The sequence below is a fragment of the Lissotriton helveticus genome, chromosome 6 (assembly GCF_964261635.1).
Source record: "Lissotriton helveticus chromosome 6, aLisHel1.1, whole genome shotgun sequence".
NCBI classification, from domain to species: domain Eukaryota; kingdom Metazoa; phylum Chordata; class Amphibia; order Caudata; family Salamandridae; genus Lissotriton; species Lissotriton helveticus.
Window position 1 is genome coordinate 831,262,138 of NC_136067.1, and position 12,815 is coordinate 831,274,952.

Consider the following 12,815-nt stretch of genomic DNA (forward strand, 5'->3'; position numbering starts at 1 on the left):
GGTGGTGGTATTGGTGGTGTTGGTATTGGTGTTGGTGGTTTTGGTGTTGGTGGTATTGCTGGTGGTGGTATTGGTGGTGGTGATGGTATTGGTGGTGGTGGTATTAGGGGTGGTAGTGGTGGTGTATTGGTGGTGATGGTGTTGGTGGTGGTATTGGTGATATTAGTGGTGGTGGTATTGGTGGTGGTGGTTGTATTGCAGGGGTGGTGGTGGTATTGTTGGTGGTGGTATTGGTGGTGGTATTGGTGGTGGTGGTGGTATTGGTGGTGGTGGTATTGGTGGTGGTGGTATTAGTGGTGGTGGTGGTATTGGTGGTGGTGGTATTGGTGGTAATATTGCTATTGGCTGTGGTATTGGTGGTGGTGGTATTGGATTGGTGGTGGTGGTATTGGTGGTGGTGTTATTAGTGGTGGTGGTGGTGGGGGTATTGATGGTAATGTTATTGGTGTTGGTATTAATGGTGGTGGTATTGGTGATGCTATTGGTGGTGGTATTGGTGGTGGTGGTATTGATGGTGCTATTAGTGGTGGTGGTGGTGGTATTAGTGGTGGTGGTAGTGGTGGCGGTGGTATTGGGGTGGTATTGGTGGAGGTGGTGGGATAGATGGTGGTGGTGGTGGTATTAGTGGTGGTGGTATTGGTCTTGGTATTGGTGTTGGTGGTATTGGCAGTGGTATTGCTGTTGGTGGAGGTGGTGGTATTGATGGTGATAGTGCTGGTATTGGTGGTATTGATGGTGGTGATATTTTTGGTGGTGGTAGTGGTATTGGTGGTGGTGGGAGTGGTGGTGGTATTGGTGGGGTTGGTATTGGTGGTGGTGGTATTGATGGTGGTGATGGTGGTATTGGTATTGGTGGTGTTGGTAGTGGTGGTGGTATTGATGACGGTATTGGTGGTGGTGATATTGGTGGTGGTGGTGGTATTGGTGGTGGTATTGGTGGTGGTGGTGATATTGGTGGTGGTAGTGGTATTGGTAGTGGCATTGGTGGTGGTGGTATTGGTCGTGGTAGTGGTGGTGTTGGTAGTGGTAGTGGTATTGGTGGTGGTATTGGTGATATTGGTGGTGGTGGTATTGGTGGTGGTATTGGTATTGGTATTGGTGGTGGTATTGGTATTGGTGGTGGTGGTGGTGGTATTTCTGGTGGTGGTGGTATTGGTGATGGTGGTATTGGTGGTGGTGGTGTTGGTGGTATTGGTTGTGGTGGTATCAGTGGTGGTATTGGTGGTGGTAGTATTGGTGGAATTGGTGTTTGTGGTATTGGTGGTGTTGGTATTGGTGTTGGTGGTTTTGGTGTTGGTGGTATTGCTGGTGGTGGTATTGGTGGTGGTGGTGGTATTGGTGGTGGTGGTATTAGGGGTGGTAGTGGCGGTGTATTGGTGGTGGTGGTGTTGGTGGTGGTATTGGTGATATTAGTGGTGGTGGTATTGGTGGTGGTGGTTGTATTGCAGGGGTGGTGGTGGTATTGTTGGTGTGGTATTGGTGGTGGTATTGGTGGTGGTGGTGGTGGTATTGGTGGTGGTGGTATTGGTGGTGGTGGTATTAGTGGTGGTGGCTGTATTGGTGGTGGTGGTATTGGTGGTAATATTGCTATTGGCTGTGGTATTGGTGGTGGTGGTATTGGATTGGTGGTGGTGGTATTGGTGGTGGTGTTATTGGTGGCGCTGGTGGTGGGGGTATTGATGGTAATGTTATTGGTGTTGGTATTAATGGTGGTGGTATTGGTGATGCTATTGGTGGTGGTATTGGTGGTGGTGGTATTGATGGTGCTATTAGTGGTGGTGGTAGTGGTGGTGGTGGTATTAGTGGTGGTGGTAGTGGTGGAGGTGGTATTGGGGTGGTATTGGTGGAGGTGGTGGGATAGATGGTGGTGGTGCTGGTATTGGTGGTATTGATGGTGGTGATATTTTTGGTGGTGGTAGTGGTATTGGTGGTGGTGGGAGTGGTGGTGGTATTGGTGGGGGCGGTATTGGTGGTGGAGGTATTGATGGTGGTGATGGTGATATTGGTATTGGTGGTGTTGGTAGTGGTGGTGGTATTGATGGTAGTGGTATTGCTGGTATTGATGGTGGTGGTATTGGTGGTGGTGGAGGTAGTTGTATTGACGGTGGTGGTGGCATTGGTGGTGGTATTGGTGATGGTGGTATTGGTGGTGGTATTGGTGGTATTGGAGGTGGTGATATTCTTGGTGGTGGTGGTATTAGTGGTGTTGGTATTGGTGTTGGTGGTTTTGGTGTTGGTGGTATTGCTGGTGGTGGTATTGGTGGTGGTGGTGGTATTGGTGGTGGTGGTATTAGGGGTGGTAGTGGTGGTGTATTGGTGGTGGTGGTGTTGGTGGTGGTATTGGTGATATTAGTGGTGGTGGTATTGGTGGTGGTGGTTGTATTGCAGGGGTGGTGGTGGTATTGCTGGTGGTGGTATTGGTGGTGGTATTGGTGGTGGTGGTGGTATTGGTGGTGGTGGTATTGGTGGTGGTGGTATTAGTGGTGGTGATTGTATTGGTGGTGGTGGTATTGGTGGTAATATTGCTATTGGCTGTGGTATTGGTGGTGGTGGTATTGGATTGGTGGTGGTGGTATTGGTGGTGGTGTTATTGGTGGCGCTGGTGGTGGGGGTATTGATGGTAATGTTATTGGTGTTGGTATTAATGGTGGTGGTATTGGTGATGCTATTGGTGGTGGTATTGGTGGTGGTGGTATTGATGGTGCTAGTAGTGGTGGTGGTAGTGGTGGTGGTGGTATTAGTGGTGGTGGTAGTGGTGGCGGTGGTATTGGGGTGGTATTGGTGGAGGTGGTGGGATAGATGGTGGTGGTGCTGGTATTGGTGGTATTGATGGTGGTGATATTTTTGGTGGTGGTAGTGGTATTGGTGGTGGTGGGAGTGGTGGTGGTATTGGTGGGGGCGGTATTGGTGGTGGAGGTATTGATGGTGGTGATGGTGGTATTGGTATTGGTGGTGTTGGTAGTGGTGGTGGTATTGATGATGGTATTGGTGGTGTTATTGGTGGTGGTGATATTGGTGGTGGTGGTATTGGTGGTGGTGGTGATATTGGTGGTGGTAGTGGTATTGGTGGTGGTATTGGTGGTGGTGGTATTGGTCGTGGTAGTGGTGGTGTTGGTAGTGGTAGTGGTATTGGTGGTGGTATTGGTGATATTGGTGGTGGTGGTATTGGTGGTGGTATTGGTATTGGCGGTGGTATTGGAATTGGTGGTGGTGGTGGTGGTATTTCTGGTGGTGGTGGTATTGGTGATGGTGGTATTGGTGGTGGTGGTGTTGGTGGTATTGATGTTGGTGGTATCAGCGGTGGTATTGGTGGTGGTAGTATTGGTGGTGGTGGAATTGGTGTTGGTGGTATTGGTGGTGTTGGTATTGGGGTGGTGGAGGTGAAGGTGGTATTGGTGGAGGTGAAGGTGGTGGTATTGGTGGATGTGGTAGTGGTGGTGGTATTGGTAGTGGTGGTATTGGCGGTAGTGGTGGTGTTGGTGGTGTTATTGGTGGTGGTGATATTGGTGATATTGATGGTATTGGTGGTAGTGTTGTCAATAAAACAGGCTTTTGAAAACAACCGGTCAGGTGGCTTTAGTGCAGATGACATGTAACACAGATGCGCTATTGTAAGCTTCAGCCCATTAGCCACTATTATGTGCTACCTGGAATTCACATGACTTAATTCGCTAATCAGTTCTAAATCCATTTTACTTGGGGTGCTGAAACAGACACAAGATAATGCTGGGTTAAAGTGATTGAAAGCAGACGCCGGTGATAGGGGGTGCGGACCTGCTGCTTAAAAAAACACAAGCGGTTTTCAGCTGAAGTAGCGCCTGGCCGGCGTGCGGCAAGAGAAACTTAATAAAGTAAATAGTGCTTACAGACTAAATAACAGGTCTGGTGTAACAACTGAAGTAAAAGGGCCAGTCGCCATGGGACGGGACAAATGAAGACAAGGCTGTACTAAGGAGGGACTATCAAGCCTATAAACTAATCCGAAGGCATCATTTACAAAAGACAATGTCACAAGCCAATGAAAAATATGGGAGGAGAGTGGGTGCGGCTTCTCTCCCATACTCTACTACAGCAGTCTTGCAGAGTGAGCAGAGGATGCCCGCTGACGCTAGGCTCGACCTAAAAACAAAATGTGATGTTAAATGTGGCGTTGAAGTCTCTTGGCCAAATATTGACTAAAACGTCATGAATGTTGCTGATGCAAAGAGCACCTGGCTTCGAGCAAACCTGGATCGGGGTGGTGAATGCACTTTTTCTACCAAGCGACAGTGCTTGATGCACTACCCAAGACAAGACGGTGCCTACCAGAGCAGTGAAGACCTTCAATCGAGCACAAAATAAACTACTCATATGATACACATCTGAGCCACTTCAGCGTGCGCGTGCGCACACACACTGCTCAAACGGGAGAACCAAATTTATATGAAAATGTCATTTAAAAAATTGTCTCTTTTGTGCCCTCTTACAACGACGTTTCCACTCTAAATTTCTGCTGACGATTCTTCAAGAGGAGAACCTAGTCAACGTTCCTCCCCTATCCCTCCCACCCAGGACTAGCATCGTCAATGCTTTTTAATACCTAAAAGATCAAAATGTGACTCCTTTTCCTCCCATCTCTCTCTAACTCTATTAAACACGTCTCTAACTCTATTAAACACGTCTTACACAGCTATAAACCACGACCTTCCTTTCACTTTGACAGGTATGATGTCTACATCGCTCAAATTAATATATATAACAACTAGAACAATGTCTTCCAGTATTGCCCCTTCAAATCATATCCATGCAATGAACATATGTTTTCAAATGTTTTCCCTGGAATTCATGTGTTTTCTTGTACTACTCCATGGAATTCTCAAAGGTGCAAAATCACATATTACCTGGGTAGGGATTAAGTGAGTCCCAAGTGATATAAATAAAATGCTTCCTACAGGGCTCAGCAAAACTATATTTCACAAGGCCTCCTAGGTACAGCTCTGAAAATACAGAAGAAACTCTTGTTGTTAAGATAATACGAACAATATTTATTCATATTACAGGCAGGCAGGCTTCCATCAGAGGGCGGGACAAGTTCATAAGCATTTAGACTCACTGTGGTAATTATGAAATATGTTCAGTTGAAAAAAACACAGTTAATTATATATGGATCTAAAAATAGCTTCTGATAGGTTTGCAAGGGCCCAACATGTGGAGGCTTTGGAAAAACTGAATGTCCTGCCCTATCTATTATCAGCAGTCAAAGTGAAACGTACTGGAAAACAGCAAGAGGGAGGTGGGCGGGTAAGGGAAAACCAACAGATGACTTTCCACTAATTAGTGGGCTGTGACCAGATTGTTTAATGGGCTCTGCTCTTTTCTTTCTTTTTGTAAATGTGGTGGTTAGTTATCTGAGGCAGGTTCGAAGGGCCAATCCGGAAGTAGAGGGCATGCGCATAATCTTTTCCTTGTTTGTGGATGATACTTCCCTCTTATCAAAGATCCCATTGGGATTAAAAGAGCTGCTGAACAGATTGTCTATATTTTGGCAGAACCATGGGCTGACTTTTCATCAAGCAAACATTAAGTTATCAGACAATAAATGCGCTTACAAGAAGGTAGTGTTTGACCGAAAGCCATTAGATGAAGTACCATTGTATGAAAACCTAGGGTTTTGGATAATGAAAAAGTACATTTTATAGGTTCAGTAATGTGCTGAATCAGCTCCAAAAATTGCCCTGAGTTTATCAAACCGTATTGGTCCTTTGAAAAGGGGTAATTTGAATTTTGGAAGGAGAATTGCCAACCCTTAAGGCATACCAGCCAAGTTGCTACACATTATTATACTTAATACAAGCGTCTGTCGATCACATCACCCATCGTACTCTCAAGTACTGTGTCTCATAACACAATAATCACACCTCGGTGCTCATCACGCAAGACATGACAACGCTTCCCCTATAGGCTCAAACCAAAAACAACATTCTCTCATCCACACACCCAGCACCGCGTAAGGTGCTATCCATGTGGTTAAGCACTTCTGCGCCCCACAAAGTGGTACTAAGTGCTATACAAATGCTACAATACAATGCAATGTTCAGCCTGCAGTGTTCAGGCTTTATCAATGGGCTGTGCAGGAATTATGGAATTATAGAATGATGCACTACACAGTATACTTCATCACCAAGGTTTCCTGAGGTTACCTCTGTTTAAACACAAGAAATATTTTGGTGATTATCACAATAGTGAAGTGTGACAACAACTATAGTCCATTTTAATTGATCATTTTGCAACAAACTGGGGTGATTACTTGATTTAGTTTTGATCGTAAAATCATTGTTGGCCTTATGTAGATATATTGGACAGCACAGGACTCTAGTACAAAGGGAAGCTGAAGGTTGAGCGAATGTGTGGCTCAAAGCGAATCATTAATGGCCAACACCGTCTACACAAAATTGAGGCTTGTGCCCTGATTACAGCCAGCGTGATTAACAGTGGTGGCTCCTCCGCTAAGGCGTAGGAGCGTCGCCCCACTGCTATTTGAGCATGCAAAAATAAAGATAAAATGATAATAACAAGACGTTATTAACATTTTATTTTTCTGTGTGGGACTGGAACTGGGTCAGGCCAGGGCTTAGAAAAGTGGGGAGTGGTTTGCACTCCCTAAGGGTGCATGAATGTTTGGCTGGCCAAACATTCATGCGCATTTAGCATGTTCTTCATCTGGCTGTGCTCCCATGCACTGCCTGAGCGGCCAAACAGAGAGTCTCCTTCTGGTGCTGCCTGTTCAGAGGAAGAGGAGGACAGAGGATAGGAGTTCAATGGCTAAGGGAAAGTAAGTTAATTTTGTTAATTTTTTGTATCCATCCACCACCCCTGTTCCGAGGCAGCCCCCATTGCTGATAAATTGTAACAAATGCCATAACATTTTTCAAACTTGCTTAGCACATCCCCTCCCACATTTTACTCTGGCAAATAACAGGACACAGATCATTTAGTGTTGAAAACACTAAAATCTAAATGTTATGCCCAATGTTTTGGGCGATATCTGTTATGAGGTGCTATTTATCACACCCAATAAATTCAAACCCCTGCTGTGTGGGATATATACTGTCATCAATAAATATCACACCCATTTCCGGGTTGACCATGGTCGTGTGCCCATGTATCTTGCCACTTGAGAAATTTACACCAGAATGGAACAAAATTCAGCATGTCTTATTCTTTTATCCATTATATAGCGATCACTGAAATGGACTGCAACAATCTACGTTGGGAAACCTTAACTTTTGCAATGTCTTGATGCTTGCATAGAAGGGACAAACTAGGTGGTTTAATGCATTGCCATAGTTAAGCAATACTGTTATATGAAAACATTGTTGAGGGTTGCCGCAACGTGTATCTCTTTGTAGCGCAGTTATAACGGAAATCTTGTGAAAACTAAATATTGTACTTAAATAATTGTGCACTTAACAACAATGGTTTCATTAATTGTAAAATCAATTAGCTAAAAAATGAGCGAGCATCTTTGCATACTGTATTATTGTTGTATTTCTTATATTTTCATGATGTAAATCATTTTTAACATGATTTTTTAATATAGGTTTTAAGGGATGTGATTTGTCTTAAATAAACTCTATCTGAAAAAAGGGGCTGATGTGCAAATCATTTTTGTGATCGCAAACAACTGATTCAGAATTTGCACCTGCAAAAATGCTTTTTGCAATGTAATAATCCCATTTTAGGAGTCAGAAAATATTTCTGCCCTCAAGTGGGATTCCGACAGGATAACGATTTGGTATCCGGAATGGGGCCATTGCAGGCATTTTTTATCAACACCAATTTGATATCTCAAATATCAATATCTTGTAACCTAAATCCGGTTGCCAAACATTGAAAAGTATCCGGTCCCTTAAAGGGTCGCAATAGGGAAGGAGTCCCATTAGAACTGCTTCCTCTTTGTGAATGTAAAAAAAAAAAAATGAGGTAGGAGGAGGCAGTGATCCAGGGGACAACTATCTACTCTCAAACAAGCTTTTAAAATTCAATTTTTTTTTTAAAAACACAGCACTGTTCCCTTTAAGGAAAACGAGCTGGATTCATAAAATAACAAATAAAATGTGATAACAAACATGGTGATCTACTGACCCCAGTGGGCCATCATCCCTGTGCCCTGTGATGGCCACCAATGTCACTTTATGACTTACCTCATCAATATTCATGAGGTAGATCAGATTGCGGCCCACTATGAATTGGAATTTTGTTAACTGACCTAATAGTACATAGGTCGGATTCACAAAATTATTTTCCATTTGCAAAATGTCAGTGTGCATTTGTGACCACTTTTTGCATATGGAAATTTCATATATAAGAACAAAATGATACCTAAATCAATCTAAGAACTTGTTTTATACTACTTATGTTTCTTCTGTGATGTAAAAATGTGACTGCCTTGTAAAGCAGTCTAACATTCTTTGGGATGAATAAATACAATCATTAAATTCTAGTGAGACCCTCTAGCTGTCAATATACATGGCAGTATGGCAAGTCACAGGTACATTCCAAACCCACATGTTGTGCGATTTGAATGTCCCCTGCGCCTCCCCACACACACAAAAACACAAACAGACTCTTATGGAAACTCTTCACTCATTCAGTCTCCTTTATTTCCGATAGTAGTGGGTATTTCCTGGCTGAGGTTGGCAGGTTCAAAGTATCTTATTGCCTGCACCGTATTGTTTAAAGAAGTCACCCGAAATCCTGAAATTGCCAGTTTGGGAACTGACATGCTTCACTCTTCACTCCAAAAGTAACAGTAGAACATCAGAAAATGTTGCTTTACTGCAGAACAGCTTCAAGCAGCATATACTGAATTTGTTAATGTGTTTAGTAAGAAGTGAGAGGGCAAATTTCCATTGCACCGGGATTATGATTGTGCAAAAGACTTAATTCAAGGAACATCCTTCCCAGATGATCAAATCTATCCCTTGAGAGTGAAGGAAGTTGAGGTCCTCAAACAATATTTATAGATCAAATCTTTTTATTGAATTTTACAAAAACAAACAGACATTGCCAATAGCAAGCTTTCGGTTTTCTTGGACTATACAATGCTCATCATGCACAAACGTACATGCAAGTGTCAACTAAATAAACTAACCCCCACCCCTTACCTCCCTTCTCTTGTCCCTCGTTCCGTGCGTATATCGAGCCTATGATCAAAGCATGCCCCCCCCCAGCGTGAATTTGTAAGCAAAGAGTCTCCCCTTGATTTCGGCCTCTCTCTGTATTACTTTGCCTCTAAAAGTTTTGGAAAAAATAGCCAGCCCCACGGTTTTAGTAGAGCGTGAAGAGACCAGTTGGGTGGGGAATGCATGGCATTTGAGCCTATGGCAGTCTCTGGTTAGGAGATGGGTTTCCTGGAGGAGACAGACATCTGCCTTTGCGCTTTCTAAATATGATATTATCGCTCTGCGCTTTATTGGGTTATTGAGTCCCCTCACATTGAGGGTGAGTACTCTAAGGTCAGTGGATTGCATTCCTTTGAGTGGTCAGTATATCTGTGAAATGAATCTCGGGATTCAACTGCCCCGGATGTTCTCTACCTCTACACCGGATGTTCCCATGGGCCCTCATGGTGTGCCTTGGGCGTGGTTGTGTGGTGAATGGAAGACCTCAGCAATTACCCTTATGTAACCCTATAGAAAAATAAACCAGAATAACTAATAAACACTTCAACAACAGTCCTTCAGCCATTCGTGGCCGCCAGAAAGTAAAGTTGGGGTCCATCGTGTGGACAATTTTCAGACGCCCTCCGTGCCCGCCGCCCACCTTCAGGCACTCTGTAGGACCACTGCCCACTTAGTGAGCTCATACATCCTCCGTCTTTGCCCATCCCGCAGGGATCGACTCAAGTACTTCCTGTTGGCCTTTCGCTATTTCCGTTTGGTTTAGTTTTCGCTGGGTATGCCGGCGTCCCTGTCTCTTCCATCTTGTCTGTTGCTCCCCCCGGGCAGGGGGCGAGGCCCCTCTGCTACAGGACTCCTCAGATAATTTTGGACCCAGTAATCGGCAGGTCATGAATAGAGAGTGCAGCTGCTGATGTTTACCTCCCCAGCGGAAGATGAGTCTAAAGGGGTAACCCCTGGAGTATGCGATTTCCTGATTGCGTAGATGCGTTGTAACCGGGTGTAACTCTCTTTGTTTCTTTAATGTAAGCGAGGCAAGGTCCTGATACAGCGTAGGGTTTTGGTCTCTGAATGTGACAGGATGCATTGTCCGTGCCTTGCGCAGTATTTGCTCTTTGGTTTGGAAGTTATGTACACAAGCTAAAATGTCAGCTGGGGGGCCCCATCCGAGTGAGGCGGCCCGCTCTGTGTGCTATGTCCAACTTGAGATCTGTACCAGGAGGGTTGCCAAGAATAAGATTGAAGAGGTCACCTACAAATCCAAAGATGTCTACTCCCTCCGCTTTTGTCACCACTCCTCGTATTCGGACATTGTTTCTTCGCAAATGATTCTCAAGATCTTCTAGATGGGCCTGCAAGTTTATATGCGGATCCTGGAGTCAGAGAACTTCTTGCTGCAGTGCCTCCATCTCTTTGTCCCAGCTGTCTCCTTTATCTTCCAGTGCTGCAACTCAGTCCTCGAGGGCGTCCACATCTCTTCTGGTCTCCTTCATTTCTTGAGTGAGGTCCTTCTTGACAGTCTGCAGGTCCTCTCGGAACGTTGTGAACAGTGTCTCTAGGAATGCGTGGGCCACCAGCTCTTCCGCCGGGTTTGTGAGACAATGTCCTGAGCACAACTTTACTCCAAGTATAAAGAAGTCCAATCAATCTTCTTTTCTGGTGATTTTATTCGTCAAATCAGAAAAAATCTTCTCTTCAAATGTATTGCAATCTTCAACAATTGATCCAAAGCCAACACGTGTTTCGTCAACAACGATGCACTCGCATCTATGACTTCTTCCAGGCTAAAATTAAATTTAAAAACCATACTGTATCATAATGTACATTAGTCAAAACACCACCACCATACCACCCATGTGATGTAAAGTAATAACGGAGTGAATCATAGGTGAGGGACTCATTTCTGGAGAAACAGACATATTATACTCCATTACTAGAAGTACATTATGTTGCGAAGGGTCTAAATTAATTAAGCTAAATTTAAGATAGAATATAAGAACACACAGTGCAACACCTAGAGAAAAGTAAAAGACCAAAAAACCTTGAGTGAAAAACCCCATGCTGATGTTCCAATTAATGCTCACCTTTCTGGATGTTCTCTCAAATTCCAAAATTTACCAACTATTCCATCTCGCAAGAAGAAAAATTCACTGTATCAAATTCTAATCCAGCTCTGTCGGAAATAAAAACCCAGTATCACTGGTCAGGCTATAGGCATATCATACAACATTGCATTATAAAAACTTCAGTGATTATCAGTCAAGAAGCAGTCTTACCGCTCAATATTCCATTATTTATCCAGTTCGAATGTAAAGCGATTCACTTGTTCTATTAATATATATCCTGTGAATGATAAATATAATCCATCAGATTTCTTCCCTATTCCAATTACACACACAACTACTATTACTAGGAATATATGTGATGTGAGACTTAGTCTCCTAAAAATGGCAACGTCTTATAGTCCAGAAGATATTAATTTGAACAATAGCCATTCATCCACGCTAAATGCTCTGTGCTAGTATTAAGCTTCCATACCACATCATTTAGTATTAAAGATGTCAAATGTACCCCCCACAGTTCCTAACTGCCATGCACAATATCGGAGCTTAGCACTGGTGTCGTACTTCCATGCCATGTCGTCCCCCAAAAAAAGGCAATCTTATGCACTCCGTAAGAGACCTCGGTTTACTATATACAATATCCATTAGTATTAAAATACTGCACCTCGGGGACCGACATAGTATCCGCATCTCCTGCATTGTGCCACCAATCCATGCCTTTCCTAACACGATGTACGAATTCTATCTCAATATTAACACACTCTTTACCACACTTACCAGACTCCGGAGAGTACTCCTCGCTGTCGTGACCTGGCGTTCCAAGTAAGCGCCATCTTTGTTTCTCGGACCGTATTTATGTTAAAGAAAGGACTACAATAGCGCCACAGAACTAAAACCTGAGTTACATTTTTTTAAAACGGTACTATATTCCTATCACAAAGCGAATAGTTCAACTAGAGAATGTTACATATAAATGTGAACTTCTGGAACTAACGCTGCCTTCTCCAATATGGCCGCCAAAAGCTTCACTATGTAGTCCGAGTGTTTTCTACTTATCTCGTGTTCTTTTGAATGAAGCTTTATTACACCATTACCTCAGTGAATTCTACCGTCCGTATACGATTAAATCCACATCCTGTTGGTACTGAAACGGACCTCACGCCTTATTCTAACTACATTATTAATCTAACTAGAACAGTGTGCATGTTCTCATAATTGTGGTATCAAACTTCCACATTTGGAGACGAATCCCTGTTGATTGGACGTCAATCTATGTATTGGAACGTCAGCCCGCGCCATCCACATAAAGGGGTTAATTGGAAAATTCCTATGTACATAAAACAAATACCATACAAACATTATTATCACATAAACGTTTATGTCAACTTATATATATACATTCTTTTCAAGTTATATTTCTTCATTTTCACAAATAAGATTCATGTATAGGGTATAACCAGTTTTTACAGTCGTGCCCAGGTCGGGGGTACAGAGGCAAACACATACATCAAATTCTATAATTCTATTGTCATTTGTATTTCTGTACAAACAACACAATGAACCGGGGGTCTGAATACCTAATGTCAGGCAA